This window comes from Populus nigra, chromosome 19 (genome assembly GCF_951802175.1).
Source record: "Populus nigra chromosome 19, ddPopNigr1.1, whole genome shotgun sequence".
NCBI lineage: Eukaryota > Viridiplantae > Streptophyta > Magnoliopsida > Malpighiales > Salicaceae > Populus > Populus nigra.
Window position 1 is genome coordinate 1,061,618 of NC_084870.1, and position 20,116 is coordinate 1,081,733.

General features: G+C 43.9%; 1 pseudogene; it reads right to left on the reverse strand.

Moving 5' to 3' along the window:
- Positions 1 to 20,116, reverse strand: part of LOC133680083 (uncharacterized) — a 53,105-nt pseudogene that overhangs the window by 23,852 nt on the left and 9,137 nt on the right.

Below are 20,116 nucleotides of genomic sequence, written 5' to 3' on the forward strand. Positions count from 1 at the left end.
TCAACCACATGGCTTGTATACCCCTTTGCCTGTACCTAAGGAACCATGGGTAAACATTTCGATGGATTTCATCTTAGGTTTACCTAGGTCAAAACGGGGTAGGGATTCAATCTTTGTAGTTGTTGATAGGTTTTCAAAGATGGCACACTTTATTCCATGTCATAAAACCGATGATGCCATTAACATTGTTGATTTGTTGATAGGTTTACCTAGTTCAGGTCCGAGAAGAGCCCAATTTGTGTGGAAAAAGGGGTTGATATATCCGACCCAATACCAGCCTTGTTAGGCTTGTTTTTTTCCTAATGCTACAAGGATAAAAAATCAGCAATTTATTCTTCTAATTAAGGAAGGAAGTTGGCCATATCTTATTCCTAAAGAGGGGAGGACTATTTAATGCTTTTCCTAATATAGAAAGGAAAGTAATTAAATCAGCAACAAAGGAGGAAATTTGTTTTCTTATTTGTCCAAGTTATACAAGGAAATCCAAGCTAATCAATGACATCAAAGGAAAGAGGGCATCAACACAAATTTTTCAAATCAGATTTTTCCTAATTTATGTACGACTTCTTAAGGGTGACAAATATGATTCTAGCATATTTAGGATGGTAATTTTCGGATTTTTATTATTTTTATTATTTTCTTCTTAGTTTTTGGGTTATTATTACTTATTTGGGTCAATTGTTAGTGTGCTTCATATAAGTCCACCTAAGGGGGTCCATTAGAGTTTCTTTAAGTCTAGAGTCAGTATAAATAAAGGCATAACCAAACATGTAAGGTTACGCAATTTTCAAATCAATAAACTTCTTTGCTGCACTTGTTGTGTGTTGGTGGGATAATCTCCCTTCCTTGATTTTTTATAGAACTGAAAACGACTTATCGAAAAACAACTGGCTTCGTGGCGTCATCCTTATACTTCTCGTTCGCGAATCAATATTCGTTGGGTGGGGGTTTCCATTTCCAATAGTGCTGGTGCCTAGGTACAAGTTATCTTTGTGTCACACTCCTATCAAACCTGATTTACTTGGCTTCCCGGGAATTGGTGTCTTTGCGTGTGGGTTGCGTGACCACATGATCACGAGATTCACATCACAATTGTTCTTCGATAAGTTTTTTTTCAGTTCTTTAGAGAACCATGGAAGGGAGATTATCTCACCAACACACACATACACACACAAAGTGCGGTAAAGAAGAAGTTTTGTTAATCTGAATTGTCTAGCCATACATGTTTGGTTATGCCTTTATTTATACTGATTCTAGACTTAAAGAAAACCTAATGGACGGTGGACTTATATGAAGCCCACTTACAACTGACCCAAATAAGTAATAATAACCCAAAGACTAAGAAGAAAATAAAAAAAATCCTAAAATTATCATCCTAACTATGCTAGAATCAGATTTGTTACCCTTAAGAAGTCCCAAATAAACTAGGAGAAATCTGATTTGGAAAATTTGTGTTGCTTCCCCCTTTGATTCCTTGATTAGCTTGGATTTCCTTGTTTAGCTTGGACAAATAAGAAAACAAATTTCCACCTTTGTTGCTGATTTAATTACTTTCCTTCTTAAGTTAGGGATAGCATTAAATAATCCTCCTCTCTTTAGGAATAAGATCTGGCCAACTTGCTTACTTAATTAGGAGAATAAATTGCTGACATTCTTTCCTTGTCGTAGCTAGGATGAATAAGGAAATCCTTGTCAGAAAAGGATTTTGAAACATTTATGAATCCTTGCCACACTTGAAAACTATATTGCAGCTCATTAAAGATCCTTGTAGAGCTAGGAGATTCCCAAAACAAGCTGCCATATCTTTGTAGAAAAAGGATCCTCGCCAAATTGGAAGTCCACTAGTCAAAAAGAAGTAAATAACAAAATTCGTACAACCTCTTTTGACCCGTATTGAGATGCCTTCCCAAACTTCGATTGACCCAAAATTTAACCCAAGGTAGGACAACATGTCAGGAGAGCCCACGTAAAATTTCTGCTTGATCCAACGATCGAATTGAGAATTATGACTGTTGCTGTAAAATTGGACAGTTGCACATTTTATGTCAAAATCTGAATTTGACCTTTCCTGGATCGTATCATTCCGTAGCCTCTTTTTGAAGCCTTTGGAGTTCTTTTCTTGCCAACAATCGTCGCCAATAACTTTGGATGAAAGTAGCAGCCGTCCTATTTCGTATATTATCATTGCAGTGTATTTTCTCCTCTCTTTTTGAAGCTTGCTGGGCATTGACTGATGTCGTTAACACATCAAGTTCTTGTTTCATCTCCCCTATAATACAGGATAGACTCTTGGATTAATTTATTAGAACACTAATCTCTTTATTTCTCTCATTTTGATACCATCTCTCCTTTTGAATCCTCATTTTCTTTTGCCATAACACCTCATCAAAATACATGAAATCCATTTAGTTTCTAGGCTGCCAAAAACCATCCCGATGGCATGTGGTCTCATCCTTAAAACCACCATCACCAATATCATCAACATCCTCCTCAAAATACGCATAATCAGCTTACCTTGGCCTTTCGACCCCACTGTCGTTGTTTGATTTCGATTCAGCCCCAACCTTTCTCACATATTGGGCACAAGTTCTAGCCACGTTACCATGTTTTCCCACCTTCTCAAGTCTGTCACACACATTCCCCATCACGAAATTCTTTCTTTGGCTTGCATTTAGAAATTAAGTTTTACATCAGAAGGGGGTGGTGTGTTGTTTTGATCTAATATGATAGTACCTGCAAATATTGGTTAGTGATAAAAAAAAAACCTCACATCGCTCGTGTTTTGCTCAAACACTCTTAATATCCTCACACTTTCACACCTCTCATCTCACCTTCTTGTGGTTCTTGTGCAACTGAAACCAACACCAAATAGAATCAACTTGGCAGTGCAATCCATATATATATACACACACACACACACACACATATGACTCAAAAAGCAATAAAAACTAGAAAACAAGCAAAACAAAACTGCGATGATAGTCTCGCGAGTAGCAAGCGGATTTATCCGAAATATGAACGAAACTGAAGACTCGAATAAAAAAAAATGCAAAATGGTGAAACAACACCCAAATATGTTGGATATGATGAAAATAAATTGCAAAAAATGGAAACAACAGAAAGAAAGGGAATTTTAAAAGTTGACGCAAAACAGACTCGTTTACGACGAGTTAAGTCCGAATCTAAAACCTAAAGTAAATGATGTCCAATTGAGCTAACATTTCAAATAAGTGCGATATTAACCCAAATAGACATAATATAAAGTTTGAGCGATTTATGATAAAGTTTGATATACTGACGCAAAAATGTTATGAATTAGACCTAATTAGACCCGAAATTGAAAACCAAAGCAAATGATATCCAATTGACCCCAAAATTAGTGATGCAATTAGGACCTTAGTAATCAGAATATCAAATTTGAACTAATTCTGAGTTGATTTGATCCAAGTTTTTCTTGGTTAGTTTTCTACGGCAAAAACCAATAAACATCTCTTTGAACGATTGTTTTTTCTTTTTTTTATGCTACTGATATATTTTGGACAGTAAACAAGTGAAATAACTAATTTTTTTTATTTGTTTTTTTATATGCTGCAAAATCAAGGAGAAGAAGAAATTGGACACTAAGGAATTTTTGCGGAAACAACAAGAAACAAAAATTTCAGAAGGATATAACCTGATTAATGGAGCCAAGCTCTGATACCAAATGATGCAGACCTCATGATCACATGGTCACGCAACCCACACGCAAAGACACCAATTCCCGGAAAGCCAAGCAAATCAGGTTTGATAGGAGTGTGACACAAAGATAACTTATACCTAGGCATCAGCACTATTGGAAACGGAAACCCCTACCCAACAAATATTGATTTGTGAACGAGAAGTATAAGGATGACGTCACGAAACCAGTTGTTCTTCGATAAGTCGTTTTCAGTTCTTTAGAGAACCAAGGAAGGGAGATTATCCCACCAACACACAACAAGTGCAACAAAGAAGTTTATTGATTTGAAAATTACATAACCTTACATGTTTGGTTATGCCTTTATTTATACTGACTCTAGAGTTAAAGAAACCCTAATGGACCCCTCTTAGGCGAACTTATATGAAGCTTACTTACAACTGACCCAAATAAGTAATAATAACCCAAAGAGTAAGAAGAAAATAATAAAAATCCAAAAATTTCATCCTAACTATGCTAGAATCAGATTTGTCACCCTTAAGAAGTCCCAAATAAACTAAGAGAAATCTGATTTGGAAAATTTATGTTGCTTCCCCCTTTGATGTCCTTGATTAGCTTGGATTTCCTTGTTTAACTTGGACATATAAGAAAACAAATTTCCTTCTTTATTGCTGATTTAATTACTTTCCTTCCTAAGTTAGGGAAAGTATTAAATAATCCTCCCCTCTTTAGGAATAAGATCTGGCCAATTTCCTCACTTAATTAGAAGAATAAATTGCTGATTTTCTTTCCTTGTCGTAGCTAGGATGAATAAGTAAATCCTTGTAAGAAAATGATTTTGAAACATTTTTGAATCCTTGCCACACTTGAAAACTATATTGCAGCCTATTAAAAATCCTTGTAGATCTAGGAAATTCCCAAAACAAGCTGTCATATCTTTGTAGGAAAAGGATTCGTGTTAAATATGAAGTACACAAGTCAAAAGGAAGTAAATAACAAAATTCATACCGCCTCTTTTGACCCGTATTGAGATGCATTCTCATACTCCGATTGACCTGAAAATTTCACCCAAGGTAGGACAACATGTCAGGAGACTCCACATAAAAGTTCAGCTTGATCCAGCGGTTAGATTGAGAATTAATACTGTTGCCGTAAAATTGGATAGTTGCACATTTTACGCCCAAATCCGAATTTGACCTTTCCTGGATTGTATCAGCTACTTTTGGAAGACCTTATGGAAAGTTAGGAACTAAACTCTTAGTTTTGACAACATGTCATCCTCAAACAGATGAACAAACTGAGGTAGTCAATAGAATATTATCCCAACTTTTACGTGTTGTAATTCAAAAGAATTTGAAAAGTTGGGAAAAATGTTTGCCTTTTATTGAGTTTGCTTAAAATAGAACTATGATTTCAACTACTAGCTTTTCTCCTTTTGAAATTGTTTATGGGTTTAACCCACTAACTCCTATGAACTTAATTCATTTACCTTTTGAAGAAATGGTAAGTTTAAGTGGTGAAAAAAAAGTAAAGATGGTGAGACAACTCCATGAAGGAGTTCGACTGCAAATAAAGAAAAAAAAAGACTTTACACTTCTAAAGCAAATAAGGGACATAAACAGGTTGTTTTCCAACCCAGTGATTGAGTTTGGGTACACATGCATAAGGAACGATTTCCTAACCAAAAGAAATCAAAATTACAGCCTCGTGATGATGGTCCAATGACTCTGATGTGGACCAACCTAGAAACACTAGCAAGGACCCATTACATGTTCCAAATGGTCCAATGACTCGGTCCAAGACAAAGACATTGAAAGAGGCATTGAATGCATTGGTTTTGAAGGTTTCAACCAAGTCAGAATTGAAAGGTCCATTGGAGTATCAAGAGGAGACCCTAGTACATCTTATCCATGTGCAAGAGGGGTCCTACACAACCTTATTTGCACCATGAAGTGAGGACAACAAAGGAAACAAAAGAATGACTACCTTTTCCTTTTGTTTCTATAAATAAGCCTTGAATCAGTCCTATAATATTTTACTTCCTTCTCTTCTTCTCGTAGTAGAATGTGGATTTAATATTAGGGGCTTTATTTTATTTTGTTAGCTACAACCCAAGGCTTATTTGGGCTTAATTAATACTTTGTTTTTAGCTAGTATCCAAGGCTTGTTTGGATTAAGTTATGGGCTTTTCAGTTTAGGGTTTTGGATCAGTTTTGAGTGGATCTCATATAAGTCCATATAAGGGGTGTCCATTAGGGATAATTTTTCAAGAATTATTTAAACTCATGTAACCAAAATTTCGGCAGCCTTTGATGATTATTACTTCTGAATTTTTCAGTTTTAACGTGTGAGAGTGATTCTTGCATTCTTCAGTTCTTGAACGAACTGAATCTGACTTATTGAAGATTAACTAGCTTCGTGGCGTCATTCTATGAATTCCAATAGTGTTGGTGGGGCAAGTTTCCATTGTGTCACACTCCTACTAGACCTATTTCGGCTTTCTGAGATCAGATCTCAATCTTGATTGTGGGTTGCATGACCACGTGATCATGAGGTTCACATCAAACTCGGTCCAATACAAGGCATTGAATGTATTGGTTTTGACCAAATCAGAATTGAAAGGTCCATTAGAGTATCAAGATGAGGCCTTAGTACATCTTATCCATATGTAAGAGGGGCCCAATACGGTTTAAGCCATGAGGTGAGGGTAGTAAAGGAAACAAAAGAATCCTACTATAACTTGGAAACAACATGGGTGACTACCTTTCCTTTTGTTTCTAGGAATAATGGGCTGCACGGATGGCTATAAATAGGACTTGAATAAGTTTTGTAATATTTTATTTCCTTTTTTTCTTCTCATAGCAGAACATGGATTTAATATTAGGGGCTTTATTTTATTTTGTTAGCTACAACCCAAGGTTGTTTGGGCTTAATTAAACTTTTTGTTTAGCTAGGAATCAAGACTTGTTTGGATCAGGTTAAGGCTTTTCAGTTTAGAGTTTTTGAGTCAGTTTTGAGTTGTCATCATATAAGTTCGTATAAGGGGTACATTAAAGTTAATTTTCAAAGAACTATTTTGGAAAAGGGCATCCAGAAACTCCAGTAAAACTTTGTTCACGATCCAACGGTCAGATTAAAAGTTATGGCCCTTTCGAACCGTTACTCTAGCCTGGCGCTACCAAACCTCCACCTCACCGAGTATGGATTCCACATGCACTCCATGGAAAAGGGCTTCCGGAAACTCCTGTAAAAGTTTGATCGCGATCCAACAGTCGGATCAAAAGTTATGGCCCTATCGAATCGTTACTTTAACTTGGCGCTACCAGACCTCAACCTCACTGAGTATGGATTCCTCATGCACTCCATGGAAAAGGGCCTCCCGAAACTGCTGTAAAAGTTTGATCGCGATCCAATGGTCGGATGAAAAGTTATTGCCCTTTCGAACCGTTACTCTAGCCTGCCGTGACCAGACCTCCACCTCACCGAGTATGGATTCCACAAGCACTTCTTGGAAAAGGGCATCCGGAAACTCCAGTAAAACTTTGATCGCGATCCAACGGTCGGATCAAAACTTATAGCCCTTTCGAACCGTTACTCTAGCCTGGCGCTACCAGACCTCCACCTCACCGAGTATGGATTCCACATGCACTCCATGGAAAAGGGCCTCCGAAAAGTCCAGTAAAAGTTTGATCGCGATCTAACGGTCGAATCCAAAGTTATGGCCCTTTCGAACGATTACTCTAGCCTGGCGCTACCAGACCTCCACCTCACCGAGTATGGATTGCACATGCACTCCATGAAAAAGGGCCTCTGGAAACTCCTATAAAAGTTTGATCGTGATCTAACAGTCGGATCAAAAGTTATGGCCTTTCGAACCATTACTCTAGCATACCATGAATAGATCTCCACCTCATCGAGTATAGATTCTACATGCACTTCTTGGAAAAGGGCATCCGGAAACTCTAGTAAAAGTTTGTTCACGATCCAACGGTCGGATTAAAAGTTATGGCCCTTTCGAACTGTTACTCTAGCCTGTCACTATCAGACCTCCACCTCACCGAGTATGGATTCCACATGCAATCCATGGAAAAGGGCCTCCAGAAACTCCTATAAAAGTTTGATCCTGATCCAACAGTCGGATGAAAAGTTATTGCACTTTCGAACAGTTACTCACGCCTGCCGTGACCAGACATTCACCTCACCGAGTATAGATTCCACAAGCACTTCTTGGAAAAGGGCATCCAGAAATTCCAGTAAAACTTTGATCGTGATCCAACGGTCGGATCCAAAGTTATGGCCCTTTCGAACCGTTACTCTAGCCTGGCGCTACCAGACCTCTACCTCACCGAGTATGGATTGCACATGCAGTCCATGGGAAAGGGCTTCCGGAAGCTCCAGTAAAAGTTTGATCGCATCCAACTGTCGGATCAAAAGTTATTGCCCTTTCGAACCGTTACTCTAGCCTGTCGTGACCAGACTTCTACCTTACCATGTATGGATTGCACATGCACTCCATGGAAAAGAGCCTCCGGAAACTCCAGTAAAAGTTTGATCGCGATCCAACAGTCGAATCCAAAATTATGGCCCTTCCGAACCGTTACTCTAGCTTGGCGCTACCAGACCTCCACCTCACCGTGTATGGACTCCATATGCACTCCATGGAAAAGAGCCTCCAGAAACTCCTGTAAAAGTTTAATCGCGATTCAACAGTCAGATGAAAAGTTATTACCCTTTCGAATCGTTAGTCTAGCTTGCCGTGACCAGACCTCCACCTCACCGAGTATAGATTCCACAAGCACTTCTTGGAAAAGGGCATCCGAAAACTCTAGTAAAACTTTGATCGTGATGCAATGGTCGGATCAAAAGTTATCGCCCTTTCAAACTGTTCCTCTAGCCTGGCGCTACCAGACCTCTACCTCACCGACTATGGATTCCACATGCACTCCATGGAAAAAGGTCTCCGAAGACTCTAGCAAAATTTTGATCGCGATCCAACGGTCGGATCTAAAGTTAAGGCCCTTTCGAACCGTTACTCTAGCCTGGCGCTACCAGACCTCCAACTCACCGAGTATGGATTGCACATGCATTCCATGGAAAAGGGCCTCCAGAAACTCCAGTAAAAGTTTGATCGCGATCCAATTGTCGGATAAAAAGTTATTGCCGTTTCGAACCGTTACTCTAGCCTACCGTGACCAGACCTCCACCTGACCGTGTGTGGATTCCACATGCACTCCATGGAAAAGAGCCTCTGGAAACTCCAGTAAAAGTTTGATCGCGATCCAACGGTCGGATCCAAAGTTATGACCCTTTCGAACCGTTACTCTAGCCTGGCGCTACTAGACCTCCACCTCACTGAGTATGGATTGCGCATGAACTCCATAAGAAAGGGCTTCCGGAAACTCCAGTAAATGTCTGATCGCGATCCAATTGTTGGATCAAAAGTTATTGCCCTTTTGAACCGTTACCCTAGCCTGCCGTGACCAGACCTCCACCTTACCGTGCATGGATTCCACATGCACTCCATGGAAAAGGGCCTTCGGAAACTCCAATAAATGTTTGATCGCGATCAAACGGTCGGATCAAATGTTATGTCCCTTTTAAACCGTTACTCTAGCCTGGCGCTACCAGATCGCCACCTCACCGAGTATGGATTTCACATGCACTCCATGGAAAAACACCTCCACAAACTCCAGTGAAAGTTTGATCGCGATTAAACGGTCGGATCAAATGTTATGGCCCTTTCAAACCGTTACTCTAGCCTGGCGCTACCAGATCGCCACCTCACCGAGTATGGATTCCACATGCACTCTATGGAAAAAAGCCTCCGGAAACTCCAGTAAAAGATTGATCGCGATCCAACGGTCGGATCCAAAGTTATGGCCCTTTCGACCCGTTACTCTAGCCTGCCGCTACCAGACCTCCACCTCATCGAGTATGGATTCTACATGCACTCCATTGAAAAGGACCTCCGAAAACTCCAATAATAGTTCGATCGCGATCCAACGGTCGGATCCAAAGTTATGGCACTTTCAACTTGTTACTCTAGGCTGCCGTGACCAGACCTCCACCTTACCGTGTATGGATTCCACATGCACTCCATGGAAAAGAGCCTTCAGAAACTCCAGTAAAAGTTTTATCGCGATCCAATGGTCGGATCAAAAGTTATGGCACTTTTGAATCGTTACTCTCGCCTAGCGCTACCAAACCTCAACCTCACCGGGTAGGATTCCACATGCAGTCTATGGAAAAGGGCCTACGGAAACTCCATTAAAAGTTTGATCGCGATCCAATGGTTGGATCAAAAGTTATGTTTCGAATCGTTACTCTAGCCTGCCATGACCAGACTTCCACCTCACCGAGTATGGATTCCACATGCATTCCTTGAAAAAGGGCCTCCGGAAACTCCAGTAAAAGTTTGATCGCGATCCAACGGTCGGATGAAAAGTTATTGCCCTTTCAACCCGTTACTCTAGCCTGGTGCTACCAGACTGCCAGCTCACCGAGTATGGATTCCACATGCACTCCATGGAAAAGGGCCTTCAAAAACTCCAGTAAAAGTTTGATCGCGATCAAACGGTCGGATCAAATGTTATGGCCCTTTCGAACCGTTACTCTAGCCTGGCGCTACCAGATCGCCTCCTCATCGAGTATGGATTCCACATGCACTCCATGGAAAAGAGCCTTCGAAAACTCTAGTAAAAGTTTGATCGCGATCCTACGATCGGATCAAAAGTTATGCCCTTTCGAACCATTACTCTAGCATACCGTGACCAGACCTCCACCTTATCGAGTATGGATTCCACATGCACTCCATTGAAAAGGGCCTCCGGAAGCTCCAGTAAAAGTTTGATCGCGATCCAACGGTTGGATCAAATGTTATAGCCCATTCCAACCGTTACTCTAGCCTGGCGCTACCAGATCTCCACCTCAACGAGTATGGATTCCACATGCACTCCATGGAAAAGGGCCTCCAGAAACTCTGGTAAGAATTTTATCACGATCCAACGGTCGGATCAAAAGTTATGGCCCTTTTTAACCGTTACTCTAGCCTGACGCTACCAGACCTCAACCTCACCGGCTAGGATTCTATATGTAGTCTATGGAAAAGGGCCTGCAGAAACTACATTAAAAGTTTGATCGCGATCCAACGGTCGGATCAAAAGTTATTTTCTTTTCAAATCGTTACTCTAGCCTGCCATGACCAGACTTCTACCTCATTGAGTATGGATTCTACATGCACTCCTTGGAAAGGACCTCTAGAAACTCCAATAAATGTTGGATCGCGATCCAACACTCGGATCAAGAGTTATGACCCTTTTTAACCGTTACTCTAGCCTGGCGCTACCATACTTCCACCTCCCCGATTGTGGCTTCCATATGCACTCCTTGGAAAAGGGCCTTCGGAAACTTTAGTAAAAGTTCGATCGCAATCGAACGGTCGGATCTAATGTTATGGCCCTTTTTAACCGTTACTCTAGCTGACACTACCATACCTCCTCCTCACCTAGTGTGGATTCCACATCCACTCTAGAGAAAAGCGCCTCCACAAACTCCAGTAAAAGTTTGATGGCGATCCAACAGTCAGATCAAAAGTTATTGCCCTTTCGAACCGTTACTCTAGCCTGGCGCTACCAGACCTCCACCTTACCGTGTATGGATTCCACATGCACTCCATGGAAAAGAGCATCCAGAAACTCCAGTAAAAGTTTGATCGTGATCAAACGGTCGGATCAAAACTTATGGCACATTCCAATCGTTACTCTAGCCTGGAGCTACCAGACCTCCACATGCACTTCATGGAAAAGGGCCTCCGCAAACTCCAGTAAAACTTTGATCGCGTTCCAACGGTTGGATCCAAAGTTATGGCCCTTTCGAACCGTTACTCTAGCCTGACGCTACCAAACCTCCACCTCATCGAGTATGGATTCCACATGCACTCCATTGAAAAGGGCCTCCGGAAACTCCAGTTAAAGTTTGATTGCCATCCAACGGTCGGATCAAAAGTTATGGCACTTTGGAAGCGTTACTCTAGCTTGGCGCTTCCAGACCTCCACCTCATCGAGTATGGATTCCACATGCACTCCACGAAAAAGGGCTTCCAGAACCTCTAGTAAAACTTTGGTCGTGATCCAACGGTTGGATCAAAAGTTATGGCCCTTTCTACACGTTACTCTAGCCTGGCGCTACCAGACCTCGACGTCACCGAGTATGGATTCCACATGCACTCAATGGAAAAGGGCCTCCGCAAACTCTTGTAAACATTTGATCACGATCCAACGGTCGGATCAAAAGTTATGGCCCTTTTGAACCGTTACTCTAGCCTAGCGCTGCCAGACCTCTACCTAACCGACTATGGATTTCAAACGCACTCCATGCAAACGAGCCTCCGAAAACACCAGTAAAAGTTTGATCGCTATCCAACGCTCGGATCAAAAGTTATGGCCCATCAGAACCGTTAATCTAGCCTGGCGCTACCAGACCTCCACATCACCGAATATGGATTCCACATGCACTCCATAGAAAAGGGCATCCGGAAACTCCTGTAAAAGTTTGATCGCGATCCAACGATCGGATCAAAATTTATGGCCCCTTTGGAACCGTTACTCTAGCGTGGTGCTACCAGACCTCCACCTCACCGAGATTCGATTTCACATGCACTCCATGGAAAAAAGCCTCCGAATACACCAGTAAAAGTTTGATCGCAATCCAACGATAGGATCAAAAGTTATAGCCCTTTGGACCCATTACTCTAGCCTGGCGCTACCAGACCTCCACGTCACCGAGTGTGGATTCAACATGCACTCAATGGAGAAGGGCCTCCGAAAACTCCGGTAAAAGTTTGATTGCGATCCAACGGTCGAATCAAAAGTTATGGCCCTTTTTAACCGTTAGTCTAGCCTTGCGCTACCATACCTCAACCTCCCCGATTGTGGCTTCCAAATGCACTCCTTGGAAAAGGGCCTTCAAAAACTCTAGTAAAAGTTTGATCGCGATCCAACGGTCGGATCAAATGTTATGACCCTTTTTCACCGTTACTCTAGCCTGGCACTATCATACCTCCACCTCACCGAGTGTGGATTCCACATCCACTCCAGAGAAAAGGAGCTCCACAAACTCCAGTAAAAGTTTGATCGCGATCCAACGGTCGGATCAAAAGTTATGGCCCTTCGGAACCGTTGGTCTAGCCTGGCGCTACCACACCTCCACGTCACCTAGTATTGATTCCACAAGCACTCTATGGAAAAGGGCCTCTGGAAACTCCAGTAAACGTTTGATCGCGATCCAACGATCGGATCAAAAGTTATGGCCCTTTTTAACCGTTACTCTAGCCTGGCACTTCCATACCTCCACCTAACCGAGTATGGATTCCACAAGCACTCCATGGAAAAGGGCTTCCAGAAACTCCAGTAAAAGTTTGATCGCGATCCAACGGTCGGATCAAAAGTTATGGCCCTTTAGAACCGTTGGTCTAGCATGGCGCTACCAGACCTCCACGTCACCTAGTATGGATTCCACAAGCACTCCATGGAAAAGGGCCTCCCGAAACTCCAGTAAACATTTGATCGCGATCTAACTTTCAAATCAAAAGTTATGGCCCTTTTTAACCGTTACTCTAGCCTGGCGTTACCATACCTCCACGACACCGAGTATGGATTCCACATGCACTCCTTTGAAAAGGGCCTTCGGAAACTCCAGTAAAAGTTTGATCGCGATCCAACGGTCAGATTTAATGTTATGACCCTTTTTAACCGTTACTCTAGCCTGACACTACCATACCTCCACCTCACCGAGTGTGGATTCCACATCCGCTCCAGAGAAAAGGGCCTCAACAAACTCCAGTAAATGTTTGATCGCTATCCAACGGTCGGATCAAAACTTATGGCACTTTAGAACCGTTACGCTAGCCTGGCGCTACCACACCTCCACGTCACCGAGTATGGATTCCACATGCACTCCATGGAAAAGGGTCTTCGAAAAGTCCAATAAATGTTTGATCGCAATCCAACAGTTGGATCAAAAGTTATGGCTCTGTTTAACCGTTACTCTAGCCTGGCACTTCCATACCTCCACCTAACCGAGTATGGATTCCACATGCACTATATGGAAAAGGGCCTCCAGAAACTCCAGTAAAAGTTTGATCGCAATCCAACGGTCGGATCAAAAGTTATAGCCTTTTGGACCCATTACTCTAGCCTTGCGCTACCAGACCTCCACGTCACCGAGTATGGATTCCGCATGCACTCCATGGAAAAGAGCCTCCGAAAACTCCAGTAAAAGTTTGATCGCGATCCAACGGTCAGATCAGAAGTTATAGCCCTTGGGAACTGTTACTCTAGCTTGGCGCTGCCAGACCTCCACGTCACCGAGTATGGATTCAACATGCACTCCATGGAAATGGGCCTCCGAAAACTACTTAAAAAGTTTGATCGCGATCAGACGGTCGGATCAAAAGTTATGGCCTTTTCAAACCGTTACTCTAGCCTGGCGCTACCAGACCTCCACCTCACCGAGTATGGATTCCGCATGCACTCCATGGAAAAAGGCCTCCGGAAACTCCAGTAAAACTTTGATCGCGATCCAACGGTCGGATCAAAAGTTATGGCCCTTTTTAACCGTTACTCTAGCCTGGCGCTACCATACCTCCAGCTCCCCGATTGTGGCTTCCATATGCACTCCTTGGAAACGGGCCTTTGGAAACTCCAGTAAAAGATTGGTTGTGATCCAACGGTCGGATCTAATGTTATGGCCCTTTTTAACCGTTACTCTAGCGTGGCATTACCAAACATCCTACTCACGGAGTGTGGATTCCACATCCACTCCAGAGAAAAGGGCCTCCACAAACTGTAGTAAAAATTTGATCGCGATTCAACATTCGGATCAAAAGTTATGGCCCTTTTGGAACCGTTACTCTAGCCTTGCGCTACTAGACCTCCACCTCACCGAGTATGGATTTCACATGCACTCCATGGAAAAGAGCCACCAAAAACTCCAGTAAAAGTTTGATCGCGATCCAACGGTCGGATCAGAAGTTATAGCCCTTGCGAACCGTTACTCTAGCCTGGCGCTACGAGACCTCCACGTCACCCAGTATGGATTCAACATGCACTCCATGGAAAAGGGCCTCCGAAAATTCCTGTAAAAGTTTGATCGCGATCGAACGGTCGGATCAAAAGTTATGGCCTTTGCAAACCGTTATTCTAGCCTGGCGCTACCAGACCTCCAGCTCACCGAGTATGGATTCCACATGCACTCCATGGAAAAGGGCCTCCGGAAACTCCAGTAAAACTTTGATCGCGATCTAACGGTCGGATCAAAAGTTATGACCCTTTTTAACCGTTATTCTAGCCTGGCGCTACCATACCTCCACCTCCCCGATTGTGGCTTCTATAAGCACTCCTTGGACAAGGGCGTTCAGAAACTTCAGTAAAAGTTTGATCGCGATCCAACGGTCGGATCAAATGTTATGGCCCTTTTTAACCGTTACTCTAGCCTGGCACTACCAAACCTCCTACTCACCGAGTGTGGATTCCACATCCACTCCAGAGAAAAGGGCCTCCACAAACTCCAGTAAAAGTTTGATCGCGATCCAACATTCAGATCAAAAGTTATGGCTCTTTTGGAACCGTTACTCTAGCCTGGCGCTACCAGACCTCCACCTCACCGAGTATGGATTTCAGATGCACTCCATTGAAAAGAGCCTCCGAAAACTCCAGTAAAAGTTTGATCGCGATCCAACGGTAGGATCAGAAGTTATAGCCCTTGCGAACCGTTACTCTAGCCTGGCGCTACGAGACCTCCACGTCACTGAGTATGGATTTCAGATGCACTCCATGGAAAAGAGCCTCCGAAAACTCGAGTAAAAGTTTCATCGCGATCCAACTATCGGATCAGAAGTTATGGCCTTTGCAAACCGTTACTCTAGCCTGGCGCTACCAGACCTCCACGTCACCGAGTATGGATTTCAGATGCACTCCATGGAAAAGAGCCTCCGAAAACTCCAGTAAAAGTTTCATCGCGATCCAACTATCGGATCAGAAGTTATGGCCTTTGCAAACCGTTACTCTAGCCTGGCGCTACCAGACCTCCACGTCACCAAGTATGGATTCAACATGCACTCCATGGAAAAGGGCCTCCGAAAACTCTTGTAAAAGTTTGATCGCGATCCAACGGTCGGATCAAAAGTTATGGCCTTTGCAATCCGTTACTCTAGCCTGGCGCTACCAGACCTCCACCTCACCGAGTATGGATTCCACATGCACTCCATGGAAAAGGGCCTCCGGAAACTCTAGTCAAAGTTTGATTGCCATCCAACGGTCGGATGAAAAGTTATGGCACTTTGGAAGCGTTACTCTAGCCTGGCGCTACCAGACCTCTACGTCACCGAGTATGGATTCCACAAGCACTCTATGGAAAAAGGGCTCTGAAAACTCCAGTAAAAGTTTGACCGCGATCCAATGGTCGGATCAAAAGTTATGGCCATTTGGAACCGTTGGTCTCGCCTGGCGCTTCCAGACCTCCACGTCACCGAGTATGGATTCCACAAGCACTCCATGGAAAAGGGCTTCTGGAAACTCTAGTAAAAGTTTGATCACAATCCAACGGTCGGATCAAAAGTTATGGCCCTTTGGAACCGTTGGTCCAGCCTGGCGCTACCAGACCTCCACCTCACCGAGTATGGACTCCACATGCACTCCATGGAAAAGGGCATCTGGAAACCGTAGTAAAACTTTGATCGCAATCGAACGGTCGGATAAAAAGTTATGGCCTTTTCAAACCGTTATTCTAGCCTAGCGCTACCAGACCTCCACCTCACCGAGTATGGATTCCACATGCACTCTATGGAAAAGGGACCTCGGAAACTCCACTAAAACTTTGATCGCGATACAACGGTCGGATCAAAAGTTATGGCCCTTTGGAACCGTTACTCTAGCCTGACGCTACCAGACCTCCACCTCACCGAGTATCGATCTCGCATGCACTCTATGGAAAAGAGCCTCCGAAAACACTAGTAAAAGTTTGATCGCGATCCAACGGTCGGATAAAAAGTTATAGCCCTTTGGAACCGTTACTCTAGCCTGGGGCTACCAGACCTCCACGTCACCGAGTATAGATTCCACATGCACTCCCTGGAAAAGGGCATCCAGAAACTCCTGTAAAAGTTTGATCTCGATCCAACAGTCGGATCAAACGTTATGGCCTTTTCAAACTGTTACTCTAGCTTGGCACTTCCATATCTCGACCTCACCGAGAATGGATTCCACATCCACTCCAGGGAAAACGGCCTCCAGAAACTCCAGTAAAAGTTTGATCGCTATCCAATGGTCAGATCAAAAGTTATGGCATTTTAGAATCGTTACTGTAGCCTGGCGCTACCAGACCTCCACGTCACCGAGTATGGATTCCACATGCACTCCATGGAAAAGGGCCTCCGGAAACTCTAGTAAAAGTTTGATCGCGATCCAACAGTCGGATCAAACGTTATGGCCTTTTCAAACCGTTACTCTAGCCTGGCGCTAGCAGACCTCCACCTCACCGAGAATGGATTCCACATCCACTCCAGGGAAAACGGCCTCCAGAAACTCCAGTAAAAGTTTGATCGCGATCCAACGGTCAGATCAAAAGTTATGGCCCTTTTGGAACTGTTGCTCTAGCCTGGCGCTACCATACCTCCACCTCCCCGATTGTGGCTTCCACATGCACTCCTTGGAAAAGGGTGTTCGGAAACTCCAGTAAAAGTTTGATCGCGATCCAACAGTCGGATCAAACGTTATGGCCTTTTCAAACCGTTACTCTAGCCTGACACTTCCATACCTCTACCTCACCGAGAATGGATTCCACATCCACTCCAGGGAAAAGCGCCTCCAGAAACTCCAGTAAAAGTTTGATCGCTATCCAACGGTCGGATCAAAAGTTATGGCATTTTGGAACCGTTGCTGTAGCCTGGCGCTACCAGACCTCCACGTCACCGAGTATGGATTCCACATGCACTGCATTGAAAAGGGCCTCCGGAAACTCCAGTAAAAGTTTGATCGTGATCCAACAGTCGGATCAAACGTTATGGCCTTTTTAAACCTTTACTCTAGCCTGGCGCTACCAGACCTCCACCTCACCGACTATGGATTCGACATGCACTATATGGAAAAGGGCCTCCCGAAACTCCAGTAAAAATTTGATCGCGATCCAACGGTCTGATCAAAAGTTATGGCCCTTTTTAACCGTTCCTCTAGCCTGGCGCTATCATACCTCCACCTCCCCAATTGTGGCTTCCATATGCACTTCTTGGAAAAGGGCTTTCGGAAACTCCAGTAAAAGTTTGATCGCGATCCAACGGTCGGATCTAATGATATGGCCCTTTTTAACCGTTACTCTAGCCTGACACTACCATCCCTCCTCCTCACCTAGTGTGGATTCCACATCCACTCTAGAGAAAAGGGCCTCCACAAACTCCAGTAAAAGTTTGATCGCGATCCAACGGTTGGATCAAAAGTTATGGCCCTTTTGGAACCGTTGCTCTAGCCTGGAACTACCATACCTCCACCTCACCAAGTGTGGATTCCACATCCACTCCTGAGAAAAGGGGCTCCACAAAGTCCTGTAAAAGTTTGATCGCGATCCAACGGTCGGATCAAAAGTTATGGCCCTTTGGAACCGTTGGTCTAGCCTGGCGCTATCAGACCTCCACGTCACCTAGTATGGATTCCAGAAGCACTCCATGGAAAAGGGCCTCCCGAAACTCCAGTAAACATTTGATCGCGATCCAACGGTCTGATCAAAAGTTATGGCCCTTTTTAACCGTTACTCTAGCCTGGCGCTATCATACCTCCACCTCCCCGATTGTGGCTTCCATATGCACTTCTTGGAAAAGGGCTTTCGGAAACTCCAGTAAAAGTTTGATCGCGATCCAACGGTCGGATCTAATGATATGGCCCTTTTTAACCGTTACTCTAGCCTGACACTACCATACCTCCTCCTCACCTAGTGTGGATTCCGCATCCACTCTAGAGAAAAGGGCCTCCACAAACTCCAGTAAAAGTTTGATCGCGATCCAACGGTTGGATCAAAAGTTATGGCCCTTTTGGAACCGTTGCTCTAGCCTGGCGCTACCAGCCTCCACCTCACCGAGTATGGATTCCACATGCACTTAATAGAAAAGAGCCTCCGAAAACTCCAGTAAAAGTTTGATCGCGATCCAATGGTCGGATCAAATGTTATGGCCCTTTTTAACCGTTACTCTAGCCTGGAACTACCATACCTCCACCTCACCGAGTGTGGATTCCACATCCACTCCAGAGAAAAGAGGCTCCACAAAGTCCTGTAAAAGTTTGATCGCGATCCAACGATCGTATCAAAAGTTATGGCCCTTTTTAACCGTTACTCTAGCCTGGCACTTCCATAGGTCACCTCACCAAGTATGGATTCCACATCCACTCAAGGGAAAAGAGCCTCCAGAAACTCCACTAAAAATTTGATCGCGATCCAACGATCGGATCAAAAGTTATGGCCTTTTTGAACCGTTACTCTAGCCTGGCGCTACCGTACCTCCACCTTACCGAGTGTGGATTCCACATCCACTCAAGGGAAAAGAGCCTCCAGAAACTCCACTAAAAGTTTGATCGCGATCCAACGATCGGATCAAAAGTTATGGCCCTTTTGAACTGTTACTCTAGCCTGGCGCTACCGTACCTCCACCTTACCGAGTGTGGATTCCACATCCATTCCTTGGAAAAGGGCCTTCGGAAACTCCAGTAAAAGTTTGATCGCGATCCAACGGTCGGATCAAATGTTATGGCCCTTTTTAACCGTTACCCTAGCCCTGCACAACCATACCTCCACCTCACCGAGTGTGGATTCCATATGCACTCCAGAGAAAAGGCCCTCCACAAACTCTAGTAAAAGTTTAATCGCGATCCAACGGTCGGATCAAAAGTTATGGCCTTTTGGAACCGTTACGCTAGCCTGGCGCTACCAGACCTCCACGTCACCGAGTATGGATTTCACATGCACTCCATGGAAAAGGGCCTCCGAAAACTCCAGTAAACGTTGGATCACAATCCAACGCTCGGATCAAGAGTTATGGCCCTTTTTAACCGTTACTCTAGGCTGGCACTTCCACACCTCCAACTCACCGAGTGTGGATTCCACATCCACTTTAGAGAAAAGGGCCTCCTCAAACTCCAGTAAAAGTTGGATCGCGATCCAACGGTCGGATCAAAAGTTATGGCCTTTTGGAACCGTTACGCTAGCCTGGCGATACCAGACCTCTACGTCACCGAGTATGGATTTCACATGCACTCCATGGAAAAGGGCATCCGGAAACTCCAGTAAACGTTGGATCGCGATCCAACGCTCGGATCAAGAGTTATGGGCTTTTCAAACAGTTACTCTAGCCTGGCGCTACTAGATCTCCACCTCACCGAGTATGGATTCCACATGCACTCC